We start from the raw sequence: 19,014 nt of genomic DNA on the forward strand, positions 1-19,014 counted from the left end.
TTAAACTTTAGCCACAGGCAGGCAGACTTGGTGGTATGGGAGGAGCTGATGCATTCTTATGCTGATTTCAATTTTGCCAGCATTGTTTTTTCTCCTTGTAATGTTTCCATAATAATGATTCCGGCAATTTATTTTATCAGCATTAAGCCAGCAGTCTGCCAGTTATTGAAATATAAATGATTTATTCAAAGGATGTGGAATGATTAATGAATGCAATGCACACTCAAGGTTTTGGAACAACTCAGCAAGTCAAGCAGCATCTATGACGGGAATGTTTTGGTCTGAAACATTGACTATGAATTTCCCTCCACGGATGCTGCTGACCTGCTGGGTTCCTCTAGCATTTTGTGAGAGGTCCTCTGGATTTCCAGCATTGCAGAATCTCTTGTGTTTGGGACATGATTATTTTCCCCTTTCCATTTTGGTGTAGCACAAAAGATCTGGATGGGTCCACCAGGTCCTCCTAAGCTCATTTTGCTCCTGTCCAGCTGGTTGCCACATAAGTTGTAGCCTTGACAACAATCCCTGGAAATCTCTTGGACAGCCCAAATCCCTTGACACTGGTCTCCCTGATATAGTCAAGCCTCAGAGCCTACCACACCCAGTTGTAGATCGCCAGCGACTACTGCTACAAGGGTTTGAGACCCTCCCATCACTGCAACACTGGACAGAGTTTGCGGCCCTGTTCACCCTGGAATCTGGGACCCTCCTAAATATAGAAGGCGAGGTCTACCCACGACTGAAGCTTAGCAACCACTCTCCTCCTCCTCCACCACCAAAGTTCTGGAGCTTGGAAACTTGCTGACACCATGACCTAGCATACTTCCAAAGCAGCACCTCCACATCCTCCCAAAGCTAAAATTAGGGACTCTTCCAATGTTGTGCTTCTGGCCCTTTCGGGATCCAGAACACTCCCAACTCCAAGCTCAGTATCAGGGATAAGTGACAAGTTTCAGGGATCAGTGACCAAGTGGCAATTGACCTGTTCTTTTGGCCATCAGTTCCAGACACTGTTCCTTATCCATCTCTGGGCCCCTGTGGAACTGCGCCATCAGGTATGGTTCTGTCACTTTACATTGCTGGCAAGTGCAGGTCTATTACTCTGTAAAGTACTGAAAGACATGGGTGGAAAGGTGATTAGTGAACCAGTGAGAAGGCTGAAATGCAGCAGTGACTGGGCCATGAAACAGTAAACTTGGAATCAGGAAACAGTGTAACAGGGTGGAGTGAGAGCAATGGCAAAATGCCTTTAAACAGAATTTAAAGTACATCAAAGTCCAGGATTTTTTCCTTTGCAGAAGTACACGTATACATAGGTGGAAGGAAAAGCTTACTTGCAGCAGTGATACATAGCATCAGAAAGGCAGCAAATAAAACAATATACCATTTTTTCAAGAAAGAACACAATTACAAAAACACAACAACGTCCAATTTAGTTCTATATGATCCACGTCACCATTATGTTGCTGAACTGCGGAGATTAAGGTTGATCAGTTGTTTCAAGAGCTGAATATTTGAAGGAAAATGGTTATTCTTGAACTTGGTGATGTCGGACTTCAGGCTTCAGTAACTGCCCAGTGACGGCTATAAAAAGCTGACATGGCGTTTGATGTCTGTGTGCGCCTCCTGGAATTACTATGAAGGGATGTGCCCATGATGTATTGGGCTGAGTCCACAACTTTTTTACAGCTTTTTAGATCCCCTTATGTATTGTTAAAATAACTTGTTAATATAAGTGGCCCTTAGAAGTGGTCTGAATTGTCTACCTGGTCTTTCCTATAGAATGAAGAGGTATACCTTTGCTCAGCTGTGAGAAAAGAATTTCTTACATCAACGAGCTTTGCTTTTCCTTTATTTCATTGGACAGCTCGAACAGTTAGTTGAAGGAGAAACTTTTTAGAGTTCCATATTCACATGTAAATGTGATGTGATTTTTCTGGCATGTTCATGGAGTGATTTCTCCCTAACATGTGATGCAACTAGTCATAAATACCCGGACACAAATATCCTGTATATTCCTCTGCATTTTGCAGGTATGTTCATGTATGAAGTGCCTACTTCATACTTTTTAACATTGTATCATAAATGCTCTTTATTATTTGTTAACTTATTTGTGGCAATATGACTTTGTGTTGTGTGTGAGTTATATGTACTGAATCGTGCACCTTGGTCCAATGGAACGATGGCTTGTTTGACAGAGTGCAGGAGTATGGTTGAACGTCATTGAAGATGAACTTGACTTGATTCTGATTCTGGAACTTGACTTCAACAATGTTAAGATGCAAGGCTAGAAATTGCTTTGCTTCCTTTCAATGGTTTTTAAGCAGCATTGTGAATTATACCAACTCTGATCCTGAAAGTCACAGAGAGTGAGAATGTGAAAGGTGAAGTTCACAAAATGATAACATGTCACAGTCAGTATTGAATCCATCAGATGCAATGTCTGTATCCTTTTAACCATTCTGTATTAAATTGATATTTTTTGATGATCTCTATAACTTTAGCAGTAATGTTTCCCATCTCAGTCTCTCACTTTCCCTATCAAATTGCTCACGTACATCCATTTCGATGTCCGAGCTCCCACCCTGGTCGTTCTGTATAATCATGCACTGCATTAACCCTGATATTCTTCTCCAGTTAAAATCTTTGTCCTTTTAGAAGCCATCTTCTTCAATGTGCTTATCTTGCATGTACACTCAAACATATATCTTGTGCATTCATTAATCTAGATTGAATTTTCATCTCTGTTAGACTTCATACAAGCTTCCTCTGCTGCACTCAATTCAGGAAAGTGCCAGAATTACAAAGTTGAGATTTATTCTTCAACAGCACTGTATAATTACTAACAATCTCTCACCAACCTTGCTTTCTTTTCCAGCATTTGAAAATTTCTACCATCTCTGGGGCTGATGGATTAAAGTGATTCTGCAGCCTCATTAAACAGAACAATTTCATATTGCCTGGAGGTCTGCTAAAGTAACAGAGGCAACCAAACCTATTTGTATTCATAAGGTTGCTTTCTAACATTCTTGCATGCTTCATTTCAAGTAAGCACCATTTTGCCTTTGCCCAGAAAAAAAAGTCTTCATTCTACAAAGAATTGAGGTGCTACATTACTTTATCAAAGACGCTAAACCTCCTAATATAGCTGAATTGGGAAGTTATTTTTTATCATCTCTGTTTTGGCAGTTTCAAGGCTTTACTCAGTGATTCCACACATTAGCCTTTAATTCTCCTGTGCTCTGTTCAGTGCATGATTCCTATTGTTTCCAGTCTATATTTTGGCATTACAGCGACTCACCCCACCACCATAAGTTATCAGCCACCTGATGCATTTGATGACTGCACTACTTCAGCAGACTAATTCTTTTTCAGAGGGAACCAACATAGTCACAGAAGATACAAGAGATTCTGCAGAAGCTGGAAATCCATTTTGTGTATCCACAAAATGCTGGAGGTTATCAGGCCAGGCAGCTTTAATGGAGGGGAACAGGTCAACGTCCTGACGAAAGGTTTGGCCCAACACATCAATGGTTTATTCCCCTCCATAGGTGCTGCCTGACCTGCTGAATTCCTCCACCACTTTGTGTGTTACGCTGGTCACAGGGAGAAAGGGTAAACTCCACAGACAGTTCCTGGGATCAGGATTGAACTACAGGCTCTAGTGCTGTGTCGCTGCTGCCCTGCCAGCTGTGCCATGCTTGTGGCTTGGCAGTGGAGTAACAAACAGAATGTGCAAAGTCAGGCCACATGAAACATAAAGAGTGTTAAAAGCTTTATCTCTGATTTATTTGCCGTTCTGAAACAGAGCACAACATTACACACATGATCAACTGTGACTTGACACTTGGTTACCCGTTGTATTGAAAGAAAGGCCAATATGTAAGATGGCAGGTGAATTTATTTCAATAAATGGCTTGTGGAGCAAAGGTTCTTTAATTAACAGTGTGCTGAATAGCAACAGACCCATTCCATATTACTGAGGTGCGAACTCTTTGCTCTGATTTGCTCAGTATGTACTGACAATTTCCACGATTGCAGATTACTATTCTGTTGGAGCAAAAAAGTAACATTCAAAGTGTTGTTAGTGTACTTGTGTTTCCTATGACATGGAGATTATTTGGCGCATTGGATCTCTTCCAGATGTCACTGGAATCCAATCAATCATGCACCACATATTTACTGGTAACTCATTACCACTTATATGTTTATCAGCTTAGTCCAGATTCTCCTACTACCCACATGCACTAGAACTATCTATCAGAATGACTTGGGACCTCAGAGGAAACTAGAATGCCCAGGGGAAAGTCCCATGGTTAAAGAGGGAATGTGCAAACTCCACACTGACAGAATCCAAAGTCTGGATCAAACTTGGGTCAATGAGACAACAGAACTACCCCCTGTGTCACCCATTGCATTAAAGCATGGTATTCATTTGTTTAGTGTAATTACTTCACAGTACCAGTGATTACCAATTGCCGTTCGATTCCCACTGCTGTCTATAAGGAGTTTGTATGTTCTCCATGTGACCGCAAGGATTTCCTTCCACATTCCAAAGGAGCACAGTTAGGGTTACTGAGTTGTGAGCCTGCTACGAAGATGCTCTCGTACTACTCTGTGTTTATCCTCTGTTCCATTCACCCACATCTGCAGTAAAACAAATCTTTTATTCTTAAAGATTTTAAAGATAGCGATTAGTATTATTTGTCACATTTGCGTCAAAACACACAGTGAAATGCATCATCTGTGTCAAATCAAATCAGCAGGGATTGTGCTTCTGGCGCCAATTTAGCATGCCCACAACTCACCCACCCTAACCGTATATCTTCTGGAAAGTGGGAGGAAACTGGAGCACCCGGAGGAAATCCATGCAGTCATGGGGAGAACGTACAAACCCCTTACAGGCAGCCTCTCAAATCCAATCTCGATCTTACAGCTGGTGCTGAAGGTATTGCTACTGTGCCGCCCCAAGGTAATAAAGCAATTAACATTCCCGTGCCAAATGTTCTCATCCAAATATTCTTGAGTTGACTAGTACACCTTGAGCAAGCAGCTCCAAGTCAATAACTCTCGTGCATCTGGTCTTCTGAGTCTCGTATTTTGGTCAGTTATCTCAGCCGGCTTACCAAGTTACATTCATTGTGTGTTTTATCAGCATAGATTGCATTTTTAAAATTGTAGCTTTCACATTTAGTAGGTTTATAGAACTGCAGCTGATATCAGTACTGTTTTTAAAGCTCTCAAGTCATCCCATATAATCATGATAACGCAAAAAAAGAATATGGTAAGCTGTTAGTTATGGTTGGTGCATTTAAAAAAAAAACTTGCCTCTCCATTAACTTGTATCTCAGAACCACACCTTAAACAGAAATCTACATGAACAATTGCATACCTCATCCATGCCGACTGTGATTAGGCCCATATCCCTCCACTCTTCCACTCCCTCTGGTCTCCAAGTGCCTTTTTTAACATGATAATGTTATCTGCCTCCACTGTTTTGTCTCAAAGCTTTTTCCTCTATGTGCAAAACATGCCCTCAGATCTCTTTGAAGTAACTTTCCTTTCACCTTAAATCTATGCCCTCTAGTTCTAGATTTCACTGTCTTGGTGGGGGGAGGGGGGGAAGTTTCTCACTATCATGCTGCTTCTCATAACTTTATGAACTTTTGTACGGTCACTCTTCAGGCTCCAACGTTCAATGAGAATAGACCCATCCTATCCAATCTCCCGTTTTAACTCCAGCCTCTAATCCAGGAAACATTCCAGTGGATCTCTTCTCCAGCTCTCTATTACTATTGATGCTTCCAATCATGTGACTACCAGAACTACACACAATACTCTAAGTGCAGTCCAACGATGTTTATGCAACTGCAAGATGACATCTCATCTCTAAAACTCAGTGCATTATCCGATGAGAGCAAGTGTACAAAATACCTTTTTCAGTACTCCAATAATTAAATTAAAGCATGGTAGTGCGGCAGTTAGTGTAATTTCTTTACAGTGCCAGTGATCATCAATCAGGGTTCAACTCCCCCCGCGGTCTGTAAGGAGTTTGTATGTTCACCATGTGCCCACATGAGGTTCCCCGGGTACTCTGGTTATCTTCCACATTCCAAAGGTGCACAGTTAGAGTTACTGAGTTGTGGGCATGCTACATTGGCAACAGACTCTTGGTGACACTTAGGGCTGAACCAACACAATCCTTGGACTGTGTCAGTCGTTGATGCAAAATCAATGCATTTCACTGCATGTTTGGATGTTGTGATGTACATATGACAAATAAATTTTATTGCTTTCTCTCTTTAATCTTGTTAAATTCAGTGTGTAATCCTTAGGGCTGTAATACAAGGTGTTTTCTGTGAACCTATGGAATCATAAAGTTGATTCCCATCTATCCTAATCCATTTTACCTACTTTAGGTCACTATCATTCTCCTTTTAGTGGTGACACAGGCAGACAGGGAAATGAAAAAGGCAATTGTTATCCTGAGTCATCACTTTGTGTCTGTATATCAACACTCCCAAGCTTCCTGCTATTTACTATAAGGGTTCTTACAGAATTTGGCTAGCTTGCAACAAAGGATTGTCCAGACATTAGGTTAGCTATGCAGTCCTGTTGCAGAGGATCACTCTGTCGCAACCCACGTCATACAGTAATACTTCCATCTCACTAACCATTAAACAGTGTGTAGTGGTAAACAGTTCCATTGTTTGCTTGTAGATTCGCACATGCGCCTTCCTTTCCCTTTCATATCATTTTCCCTTGTTTTCCTGTTCATTCTCTTTTGTTAAATCCCATAAGAACTTCTATACACTCACAAATGGTTTTCTGAAAACTGTTTAAATTTGTACCTTACATTATGCAGTTAAATGGATTATGAATAAACGATGTGAACAGCATACTTTGCATAAATCTATAATTTATATATAAAAATGTCTTTTGCAGTGTTGAGCTATTCCAAAATACTTGACAAACATTTTTGATGTGTTGTTTCTGTAATTTAGGGTTAAGGTAGAAGTCTGTAATCATTACATTGTTTTTTACTTTAGTACGAATTCATGAGTAATTAGGAGATTATCATTCTGTTGCTCTTTCTTCTATAGATCATTTCTAATCTAAATTCTTTTAGAATGACATCAGTTTTTGTCTTTGGCTTCCAATTGTCTGACCGCTCTCCCTTTTCTCACAATAATCTTTTCCAGAATTTTTAAGACTGGATTTCAAAGATGGGACTGCACATGTACAATTTCTCTCACTATTGAATCTGTTACTACTGTTGTGCCTTAGTTGCTAAAGTTTCCTCCTTGAACTGAATTCTCTTATTTTTAAATAATGTTAGCTTATTAGATGGTCTTGTTCAGACATTTCATCACCTTCATAGGAAGAAAGTTGTTTGAGACAATAATTTTTTATATGGCTGTATCTGTTATAGTCTGCTCCTCACTACTCCTGATCAGTGGATAAATCACTTTTTCCTGCTGCTGCTAGACCACTGTATCTCATTAGGATCATGTTGTGGAAACCTCTGTCCCTCCTACATGCATCACATTAACTCTGATACATTGCAAGGTTTTGAGCATCTGATTTCATTTCAGTTTGTCCATTTTGTTTCTGCTACTCGAAGCTTCAGTTTCAGCAAAAAAAATAATTTGATATTTTCCTATAACTATTAGTCAACTTGCAAGTTTTAAAATTGAATTCTCCAATTTTCATTAAATTACCCACTTTTCCCTTTCCTCCTTCTGCTTCAGATTCTTTCAGAGAAGGATTAATTTTGGAAATAATGATCTCATTTTGTTCCAGCCTCGGCTCATTGCAGGTTTGCATAATGTACTGTAACAGTGTGTAGGCTGATAGCATCATGTTGCTTTTGAAAAATATCTTTAGTTCCCGTGCATGTCACAGTGGAAATCACATTGTTACTAGGCATGTTGCAGCCTTCTGGACTCAATATTAAAATCTATACCTTCAGGTAACTTGAATTTTTGTTCAGTAGGTTTTAATAGGTTTCAGTAGGTACATTTAATGTCAGAGAAATGTATACAATATACATCCTGAAATTCTTTTTCTTCACAAACATCAACAAAAAAAGAGGGGTGCCCCGAAGAATGAATGACAGTTAAATGTTAGAACCTCAAAGCCCCCCCCCAGCTCCCCCTCCCATGCATAAGCAGCAGCAAGGCAATGACCCCCCTTCCCCCACCAGCAAAAAAAGCATCGGCACTCTCCACCGAGCACTCTAGCGTGCAGCAAAACATAAATAAAGATACAGACTTGCAGTACTCCAAAGACCACTTGTTCATCTGGTAATTTGACATACCACAGGCTCTCTTTCTCCCTTAAAAGGGAAAAAGGGGTGTCCCAGTTTCACAGAGAGAGGGGAGACAGAACAAACAATTCGCCAATTTAAGTCTGTTGCTTCACTTCTTCTGAGCTCTGTGCCCAAGGAACACGGATGTCTGGGCACACAGCCAGCAGCCAGGCCACTGCTTACAATCCTCCTTCTCCCACAACGTGCTGGGCAGTGGCACCGACTGCGAGTCCACCCGCCTCCAGAGCCTGTATCTGGTACATCTTTTCTTTCCCCCTTTTTCTCAGTGAGTTGAAGCTGTACCCAGACTGCCCAGTTGGGTATATCCCCTGACTTCAGTTTTCACAGCTCCTACAATTCTTTTAGCCACATTCTTTTGTCTATGCTTGCACTCTCTAACTGCTCCCATTCACTCATTAACCACATAATCTTGTTTACAGTTTATCCTCACAGACAACTTGATTTGACTCTTTCAGAGGCATCTGTTACAAGGATAAACTCAGGTGGGCACAGAGAGAACCTGTAATTACTGACAAGTACCTTTGCTGTCTCAATGGTAGAAAACAATAATTTACACAAACAAATACCTGTGTGCACACCACTACGTTTTCGTGGCCCTCCATGAACAGTCAAAGAATAGAAAAGATAATAACAAAACATGGTGTCTATGCAGGCCGTATGTTCCTGTGATCCTGCTGCAATCTCCACATGTCCATGGGGTACTCCACATCCATGATTGTGGGTCTCTGGTTGTAGCAGAGTTATTACTGCTTTTGTAATTGAAGCATCTGCTTTTATATTTGTTCCTTACCAGTTCAGATGTTGAATTTCGGTGTTATTGGCTCTAGTTCAGACCAGCATCCATTTATTGCCCTTCTTGCACAAGTGACAACTGGTAATTGGCTCTTTGTTCTAAATCATTTCCCAAACCAGTAACCAGATGGAATCACTCATGGCAAACGCAGGCCCCACCATTCCCAAATCTGCATGTAATATCTAACCAAAGAACACCTCACAAACAACTTCTTATTTGGAAATAATTCTGAGTCCAGCAGATTACATGGAGCATCACTGTGTCTGCTTTAAAACACTAATCCAGCCAAGCAACTCTGGTTCACAAAATGAAAGAAGCAAAGCAGTTTCACAAAATGGCAGCCTCCACCTCCTTCAAGCATATGGCAAGAATAAAGACAATTGGTTTATCTACTTCCATGGTCCTTGATGCATTTGATTTCACTGATTTGTAGACTGTAGTTCTTTCTGGCCAAAACATCCCACCCTCTCTGCAGCTTTACAGGCTTCTTTTTTTAAATGGTTATGATTGCGCATCATTTTATCAAAAATAATTTCACCATGATTTATTTCAGGATAGTATTTGAAGTTCAACTCAGAGACACATTACCATTATTTAAGATCCAGTTAAGTGTACTCTGGGTTACCAAGTCCAGTGGGGTCTCTCCATATTGTCCCATATTGTGTCCATATGATATGGTATCGCCAGCTCTTCCACTAGACCGTCCAATCATTGATCAAGCTCTCTTAAGGCATCTTGCTTTTCTGTTTATTCTAGTCAATTAAGGATGAACTGGCTCATGTCATTGAAATGGTTCCACGCAGTTAACCAAGTAAATTCCTCTTCTGCTATTGAGCCTCGGGCCTGGTTTATCCATACACTTGTCCCAGCATTGCTCAATCAGTTTGTGCATCAGCAACTGGACCTTCTGCTTCTGACTCTCCAAGGTAATGAACTGCTGTAGGTGTGGGTCACTCAACAGCCTCAGGGCTTCTGTCGTTCCAGCTCATCCTCAGGCCCTGCTGTCTCAGTCCACCCACTCCCAGGCATCATCTTCACTCTTCCTTTCCTTTCTGATGAATGGTCTTCAACCTGCAAAGATGTTTCTCTTCTCACAGATACAGCCTGACCTGTTGAGTGTTTCTGCATTTTTTTGTTTTCGTGTTGGTTGTCCTTTATTACCAGACAGAACATGTAACTCATGTAGTGGTCAAGATCTACCACTGAATGTATTAATAATCAGTAAAAGTAAGTTAGAGATTCCAGACTTAAGGAATAGAAAGTTGCAACTAAGAATGCACAGTTCAGCTTTCAAGCCTTTCTCCTGGGAATTACGATGTGTACTTCAGTTTTTTTACATGTGCAGTGCAAATTGATTTCACTTCCCATTGTGCAAAAAACTAACCTTTTCTGACGGGGCCAAAAATGCAATATAGGCCAGAGATAAAACTGTCTCAGGGTTCACCTCTTTAGTTTAAAGGGTGACAAATTCTATTAAAATAGTGGACAGATAAATGTCATATAAGTATTTTATACTTTTGTCTGCTATTTTGGCACCAGGTATTTATTATGTTGCATTTTAAGCTTTCAGAAAAACAACATTTTTGAAATGAACTGCAGTCTGATCAACAACTATAAGAGATAGAGTGATGTCTTCCTTTCGATACCTCGTGATAACTCAGCTCTAAAGCTTTGTTTCAATGATATTGCATCCATTTCTTAGCCTTAAAGTTGTTTAAAATGTACAAGAGACAAGACTCTTGCCTTTACTTAGTGCAAAAAATTCACAAGCACCACAATGCTGATTTTAACATGACATTCCTATGAAATTATCATTGAAAATGATGCTTTTTGTTACGTTTGTACTGACCGAAATAAATTTCATTCATTCATTCAAATTGCAAACTGCAAGATCCCACAATCTATAATGAGATAAATGTTTTCTTTTCTCTACTGCGAGTGAAATTATAGATACAACTCCACAGAAATTCCATTGCTCAACTACAAATAGTATCACTGAATCCTTTATGTTCATCTCAGATGATAGAAGGAATCTGAGCGTCTTATTTGAATGATGAACTTCAGACAGTACTGTGCACACATTCTTTCTCTCACTCTCCTTTTTCTCCCTCTGTCCCTCTGTATATACCTCTTGCCCATCCTCTGGGTCACCCCCCCCCCCCGTCTTTCTTCCCGGACCTCCTGTCTCATGATCCTCTCGTATCTCCTTTTGCCTATCACCTGTCCAGCTCTCGGCTCTATCCCTCCCCCTCCTGTCTTCTCCTATCATTTTGCATCTCCCCCTCCCCCTCCAGCTTTCAAATCCCTTACTCACTCTTCCTTCAGTTAGTCCTGACGAAGGGTCTCGGCCTGAAACGTCGACTGCGCCTCTTCCTATAGATGCTGCTTGGCCTGCTGCGTTCACCAGCAACTTTGATGTATGTTACTGTGCAGTTAGGATTGATTTATGATTGTCACATGTACTGAGATACAGTGAAAAGCTTTTGCTTTGCATGCTATCCAAACATATCATGCTATGCATACAATGCAGAATATAGTGTTGCTGTTACAGAGAAAGTGCAGTGCAGGTAGACAATTAGAGTAAAAGGCCACAATAAAATAGACTTCAAGTGTTCAACTTTTTGTATCTGAGGGTCCATTCAAGCATCTGATAACAGTCTGGTGGTACACACTCTCAACCATTTGTATCTTCTGCCCAACAGGAGAGGGAAGAAGAGGGAATGACTGGGATAGGAGGGGTCCTTGGCTGGACCAGTTGTCTCCAGCTATGTCAAAGCAAATTATACGCTCAGGTGTATGAGCACTCAACTTTTTAACATAAATCTACCAGGAGTTATAGAGTCATAGAGCGTAGGTGAAGCTATTTGGCCAATCAAGTGTGCACCAGAAATGTTCTCCTTAGAAGTTAGTTTTTCCAATGGGCTCTCCGATACTATGATGTGATCTTCGGCAGACATCCCAGCTCTCAGGTCAGAGAGCCTGTTGGCTCAATTTGTGTCAAATTCAATCTCAGCAGTCAAAATGAATGGGAGAGACTAGCTTCCAAGATAAAGGGTAATTTTTTAAAAAATTGTTAATGCTAATGCTTTTAGTTGATTTTTACTGCCCAGTGATATTTTAAATAAGTTAAATATTGTGGGGAAATGGTTTTAATAGTTTCAGTCAGCAATGCTGACACCTTAGATTGCTGGTTGGCCTCAGAGAAGGATTGCACCGGCTGTCACAGCCATTCTATGATTGCAGCCAACTGTTTGCATTGTGCCAGCCTCGGGCAGCACGCAGCCTCACTGAAGTGCTGGAAGCAGGACTCCTAATTGACAACTACCTCCAGGCACCATGGTCAATCAAACACCGTGCCAATGATTATGGAAAGCGCTGACCTGATATTTTCTTTCATTTGGGTGTTTCAGATTTTTCTAAGTAGCAAGAAAGTTCTTACATTACAGTTAGATCAAACTAGCCAAATATTTTAAAAAATGAGTTTATTTAGTTAAAAATATTAGTTATTAAAAATTCTCACCATTCTGTTGCTTTCAATTAAAATCTTTTTTTTTCAGCTTTATAAATGCATACCTTTGCACTATTGAAATCCTCAGATACTTAAGCATTCTGTTTATATATGAACTGACTATGGGACTACAAAGCCATGTCATTTTTTTCCTAGATCTGAGCAGTTTTTGGTCACTGAACTCTGACAGGTTAGATTTCAAAGGGATCAGGGCAGACTCCAGGTTATCTGATGAAAGCAATTTGCATATCTTCTGGCTAAAGAACAGATCTGGGAATTACAGAAACATGATGCTCTTGTGGGACAGCCACGATTGATCATAGTTTAACTACTTGCAAACAGATGGTGGGGGACTGAGGAGAGATCGTAAGCATATTTAATTTTAACCTTTCATTTACTTGAAACAATTGCTTCTGTATCAGACTGTACAGACAACTGACTGTTGCAACTCCTGTTAATTATTTGTCATCTGGAAGAGCTATGGATCATTGTCCTTTATTAGATTTTGGCATCAGTTGTTCCTAACTTACCTGATTTGAAATTACTATAAATTATCTATCAATGTTTTTATGAAGTGTTCATAATTTGATTAATTTTTGTTTAAGGTGCTTCTGATCAATTTAAAATCTTCTTAACCTGAAGCAAATTCATGATGAATTTTAGTATTATGGTTGCTCCATGGAATAAATAAAGCTGAATGTAAAATATAGCTATTCTTTGCAGCTTACAGAACCTAAGTTAAAATTTTGTAGTTACTTTAATCCAGCTAAAATGTTATATTGAATTCAGGATTATAAATTGTCAAGTGTTGAATTGTAGAAGTTCAATAACAATTATAATAAATACAATGGTGTTAGCATAATAAATGGTCCAAGCTACTTCATAGAAGGAGATGTAAATGCTGTTCAACAACCATGGTCAGATCTCTCTAATACTTTCATTGTATTTCAGTCAACTCACAATTAACCAGTTCAAACTCAATACTTTGCCCCTTACTCCAGCCTATCCTTCTGTGGAGCACTTAAGGTCCAACCTGAACATTTGACATTTGACCTACTGACAAGATTGGCGCTGTTGGTTGGAGGATCCAAATTTTAAACTTTGGAGCTTGAACTCAAGCTCTCTTCTCTTATACTTCCCTGTGGACTTTGATCCCAATACTGAACATTGGAGCCATTGTTTCCCAATTTATTCACTAAATTCCTCATCACAGAAAACCTTGCTTTCACAACCTTGAGCTTTGAAATTAGCGCTCCCCACCTTTAAACCCTCCCAAGATCCAAAAGCAGTACTGCTCTGATAGACACATCATTTCGGTCTATTCTACTGCCGTAGAACCTAGTTATTCCTGTATCCCTTCTCCTGTCTATTCTATTTACATCTACAACACATGTGAGGACCTTCAGTAGTTTAAGTTTCCTAATCTGACATACACTCAGTTGTCACTTATTAGTTACAGCTGTATGTCTGCACGGTAGTGCAAATATCAAACCAGCCAATCACATGGTAGCACTCAATGCATAAAAGCATGCAGGCATGCTCAAGGGTTTCAGTTATTATTCAGATCAAACATCAGAATGGAAAAGAAATGTGATCTTCAGGTGATTTTGATTGTTAGTACCAGATGGGATGGTTTGAGTATCTCGGAAACTGCTGATCTCCTGGGAGTTTCAAGCACAACAGTTTCTAGTGTCTACAGAGTGAGTGGCAGTTCTGTGGGTGAAAATCCTTGTTAGTGAGAGAGATCAAAGGAGAATGGCCAGACTGGTTCAAGCTGACATGAAGGTGACAGTAACTCAAGTAACTCACACCTCTTACAACAGAAGTGTGCAAAAGAGCATCTCTGAACACACAACAGGTCAAACCTTGAAGTGGATGTAGTACAGCAGCGGAAGACCACAAGCACATACTCAATGGTCTCTTTATTAGGTACAGGAGATACCTAATAAAGTGGCCACCGCGTTTACCTTAATTGAATATTAGATATCTGATCCCTGTACAACTTCCATCCCTCAATACGTCGGCCTGACTACAAGGCAAGCCTCTTGCCACCCATCACTACCTTCTCTGCTCGGTTTGTGTTGAACAACTTTCCACTTGACTACACTCATGTCTCCAAATCAAAAGTGTTGCTATGGGAACCTGTGTGAGTCTTGATTATGCATGCCTGTCTGTGAGGTTTGTACAATATTCCTTCTTCCAGCCCTTCAGCTGTCCAGTCTTGTAACTAAAATTCAATTGAACTGGGAGGAGAAGTCCATAACCAACTTACATGCTCTGCTATTCTCTGTGGAGTGAGGGAAGAGGAGAAGTGCCTTGACAGAGGTGCATAAGATTATAACAGAATGGACAGAGAGACAATGACTAATACCAAAGAACGTTGTTTTAATGTGTGTGGAGGAAAGTTTAGGGGGGATGTCAGAGGTATGTCTTTCACATAGATTAGTAGGTGTCTAGAATGCACCACCAGAGGTGGTAGTTGTGGCAGAAACATTAGGGACATATACGGGACTCTTAGATAGGCACAGGGATGGAGAAATGATGAGGGTTATGGGCTGTTTAGGAGGGAGAAGTTAGATTGATCACGGAGTAGGTTTATTGTATATTTCATGCCCTGAAGGTTCATACTAAGCTGTACTGTTCAATGTTCTATGTTAAGATCATGGCTGGAGCAGTTTGGATCCTTCACTCAGCAATATATTCTGTCTGTTTTAACTTTTCAGTGCTCTTTGTTTCAGTCAAAATGGCAGCTATCTCTTACTTAGAAAGATTCTGTTTTCTTGGCACCTTGGTAAATCTTCATCAATGAACCTCTGACAGTGGTTAAAAAAAGATTTCTCTCCTCCGCCATGATAGGCAATCCCTTTGTAACCTGTGTATATTTTTTGTAGCCTTTTTATGCTCTCTTCACATCACACTTTCCCACCCACCTTTGTCTAATTGGCAAATTTAGCAGCCATAACTTCCATATCTTTATCCCATCTGTTTCCCATCTTGACTGTTCTTGTTTTTATTTAATTTACATATTATTTACGTAAATTGTAAAAGTTGAGGGACCAGCTCTGATGCCTGTGGCACAGAACTCTTTGTCAATCTGCCATAAAAATAAGGTGTGGAAATATTCTGAAATGGTGATGTTATCAAGTGCAATATCCCTGATACTGAGTTAAGGTTTGATGTGATGCAAACATCTTTGTTTCCCACCATCTCCTGGTAGAATGAGTTGTGCACATCTGGATGCAGAAATTATTGAGATGGTACGTACTATCTTTTGTGGAAGTAATCAAATCAAGACAACTCAACTCACCTCAACTCATTTAACTCTATACATGTATACCGTCAATGACACAATGTTTCTCTGGACCAGGGTGTAAAGCACAGTAGTACACATAACACACAATAACTTAGGAAAGTAAGGATAAAATCTACAGATGAATTATGCATAAATATCTAAAGTAAACTGCATAAATTAAGTATTGTCAGATATGGAACGGATTAACCGATGACATTTCCAATGTGATGTGACAGGGAGTTCAGAACACTGTTGGCCTGAAGGAAGAAACTGTTTCCCATCCTGACTGTTCTTGTTTTTATGCATCGAAGTCTCCTGCCTGATGCTAAATAGATTCTGGATTTACTGTAAGACACAGTTTACCCATCTGTTGCCTTGCCCTATTGAGTCCCACGCAACTCAAACATTGACTAAGTCTACAGATGGCAATGGAGACACGGGAGATTGCAGACACTAAAATATGGAGCAAAAAAGTAACAATCAATCCAGGTGCAGAGATTTGACCCAAAACATCAGCAATTCCAATCTTCCCACAGATGCTGTTCAATCCACCGAGATCCTCCAGCAGATATTTAGATGTTTTCAGATGTCAAGATCTGTGCCATCAGTGTGAAGCTGACATATTGGAATCTTTCTTTCTTCTATGGAGCAGCAGTCAGTCCTGGAGCAAGGACTTGACCTGAAACATCAACAATTCCATTCCTCCCACAGTTGCTGCTCAACCCACTGTTACTAACTGTAAAGTTTTGGAAATAAACCAGCAGCAAGAGATTTCAGACTGAGTCGGGTTTTAATGTTAAAACCACTATCTTTATTAGTATCTACTTATAATATCGTAACTTAACCAAGGTAAACAAATGTTAACAGTGTTATGTGTATATTTGTGTGCAAATATAGCTCCCAAACTATGTTGAGCTCTGGGAAACAAGGCTTACAGTCTTGAGATGTTAAAATAGGAAAGTTCAGTCATCCACGCAATAAATGATAGGAGAGAGATATTTGTAATCCAGGGTGAAACGTAGAGAAAAGGTGGTTACATCGAATTCCACAGGTAAACAAAAGTATCATCGTCAAAGATCTTGCCCGTTGTGACGTTCCAAATCCACATACGAGTTATCACCGAAAGTGACCTGTCACAGGGATATTGTCTTCAAGTGGTTGCCACAGAATATACCCAGGCAAGGGTTAACACATAAGTGGTCTCCACAGGATATCCCGAAAAATCCACTCCTTTGGATTATACGAAGTGACAGACACACATTCTGGAGCAAACTTGCCCCCTCCCCCCCCGACAGTTTGTAGTTTCAAGTCTTTACAAAGAGCTCAAGAGTAGCTGTTCTCTCTCTCCATTGTGATTACGACTATCGAAAAGTCTCTCCACTGCGACTGCGAAAAGTTCTCTCTCTCCCTGAGGTTAAACTCACAGTCAGCAGTGCCAGCCTGTGACTGACGTCATAGTTCCACCTCACTTAGGCGCTATTAAAGTGACAGTCCACAGGGTTCATAACACCACTAAGATTCTCCAGCAGATATTTAATTCGGTTTAAATAGAAAGCTCTGCGCCGCCCGTGTGAAGCTGACATTTTGGAATCTTAACTTTATTCTATGCATAATCATCAGGGCTAATGTTTCACTGAAGCAGAAAATATACTTGCTCAAAATGTACAAACAACTTCATCAAAGCTCTGTTTCCAATGCAGATAAGGAGGATTTATCTGATGCAACAATTTCCCTATTTGCCCAGTTTGCTCTCATAAAATGTAAAAACATATTCTGACCTTTGAGTACTGAAGACTGAGCTGGAATGCTGCATATTTCATTGATGTAATTGGAATTCATGAAATGTGCATTAGGTTTAATGTTCTCCTTTAAGTTTTTGAAGCAAAAAGAACATGAAAGGACAGCTGCAAAACTGGTTCCTTACCACTACAAGCAGAGTCCCCAACACCCACCCACGCAGCTGTTTCTACAGTCCCAGTTGTATTTACTCTGGAAAGTCCGAGGACAACTGCTTTTGCAGCCTCTCCTTCAGCAGGGTGGCAGGCACAGATGAACCATCTGCTGCCGACTGACTCTCAGCCATTGCTGACAACGCAAATGTCAATGCAATGGCAAGACCAATCCCAGCACCAAATTTATACGCTTCCGCCGTCTTCCCAGCTCCGGGGGGGGGGGGGGGGAATGTGTGGCATTGGTCAATCTAACAGTGTGCCGATGCTTTAAACAAGTCACTGATATGTTATTCATCAAAGAATATAGCTTTTTTTCACTTTCTGTTTAAAAAAGAACAGTAGAAGAAAAAAGAAGGCATTACAGTGTTTCTGCTTTGCAGTATTCCCAGAGCCTGGGATATTATTGATGGCACCTATGTGCCCCCCCCCGGACTGCTGCACACGATGCCTTGGTGTTCATGAACTGAAAGCGCTTCTACTCCATCAATGTCAAGGCACTCAGTGAACAATCCAGAATAATGCTGGTCAATACCAGCTTCAAAGGCAGTAGTCAGCATTCCTGTAGTTTAAAGCAGTCTCTTGTGTCTCGCTTATTTATTAGACGAAGTCAGAGTGTAAGGACAGTTTCTGAAAGCTGATGGTGTTCAGTGCTGAATCACGATACTTTTCTGATGCTAGGAACACCCCAGAAGCATTGCCAAAATTGTTAATGAGCATTATAATGACCCTCCATAAGCAGCATGTACGCTGTCTGTAGAAATAGCTCTGCAGCTACGCTGAGATGACGTCTTACGTTCCAAAGGCCATTTTATGTTTGCCAATATTATGTGTGTAATTGGCTAAGAATGTTTTGACCAAGAAAGACAAATGGAACATGTCAACCACATTGCAAATCATCTTTGCAAGCCCTTTTGTTCCCCTATGCAGGGAGCTGAAATAAGATTGGAGAGGAAAGATTTACAGCAACGGTTTCCAACCTTTTTTATACCATGGACCAATACCATCAAACAAGGGGTCTGTAAACCCCAAGTTGGGAACCTCCTGATTTAGAGTAATATTTGTCAAATGCAGGAAAATGGAACTAGCTGTGGTGGGTACTTTAATCAGCATTAATGAGTTAGGCCATAGGATCTGTTT

The sequence above is a fragment of the Mobula hypostoma genome, chromosome 13, assembly GCF_963921235.1.
Source record: "Mobula hypostoma chromosome 13, sMobHyp1.1, whole genome shotgun sequence".
Lineage (NCBI taxonomy): Eukaryota > Metazoa > Chordata > Chondrichthyes > Myliobatiformes > Myliobatidae > Mobula > Mobula hypostoma.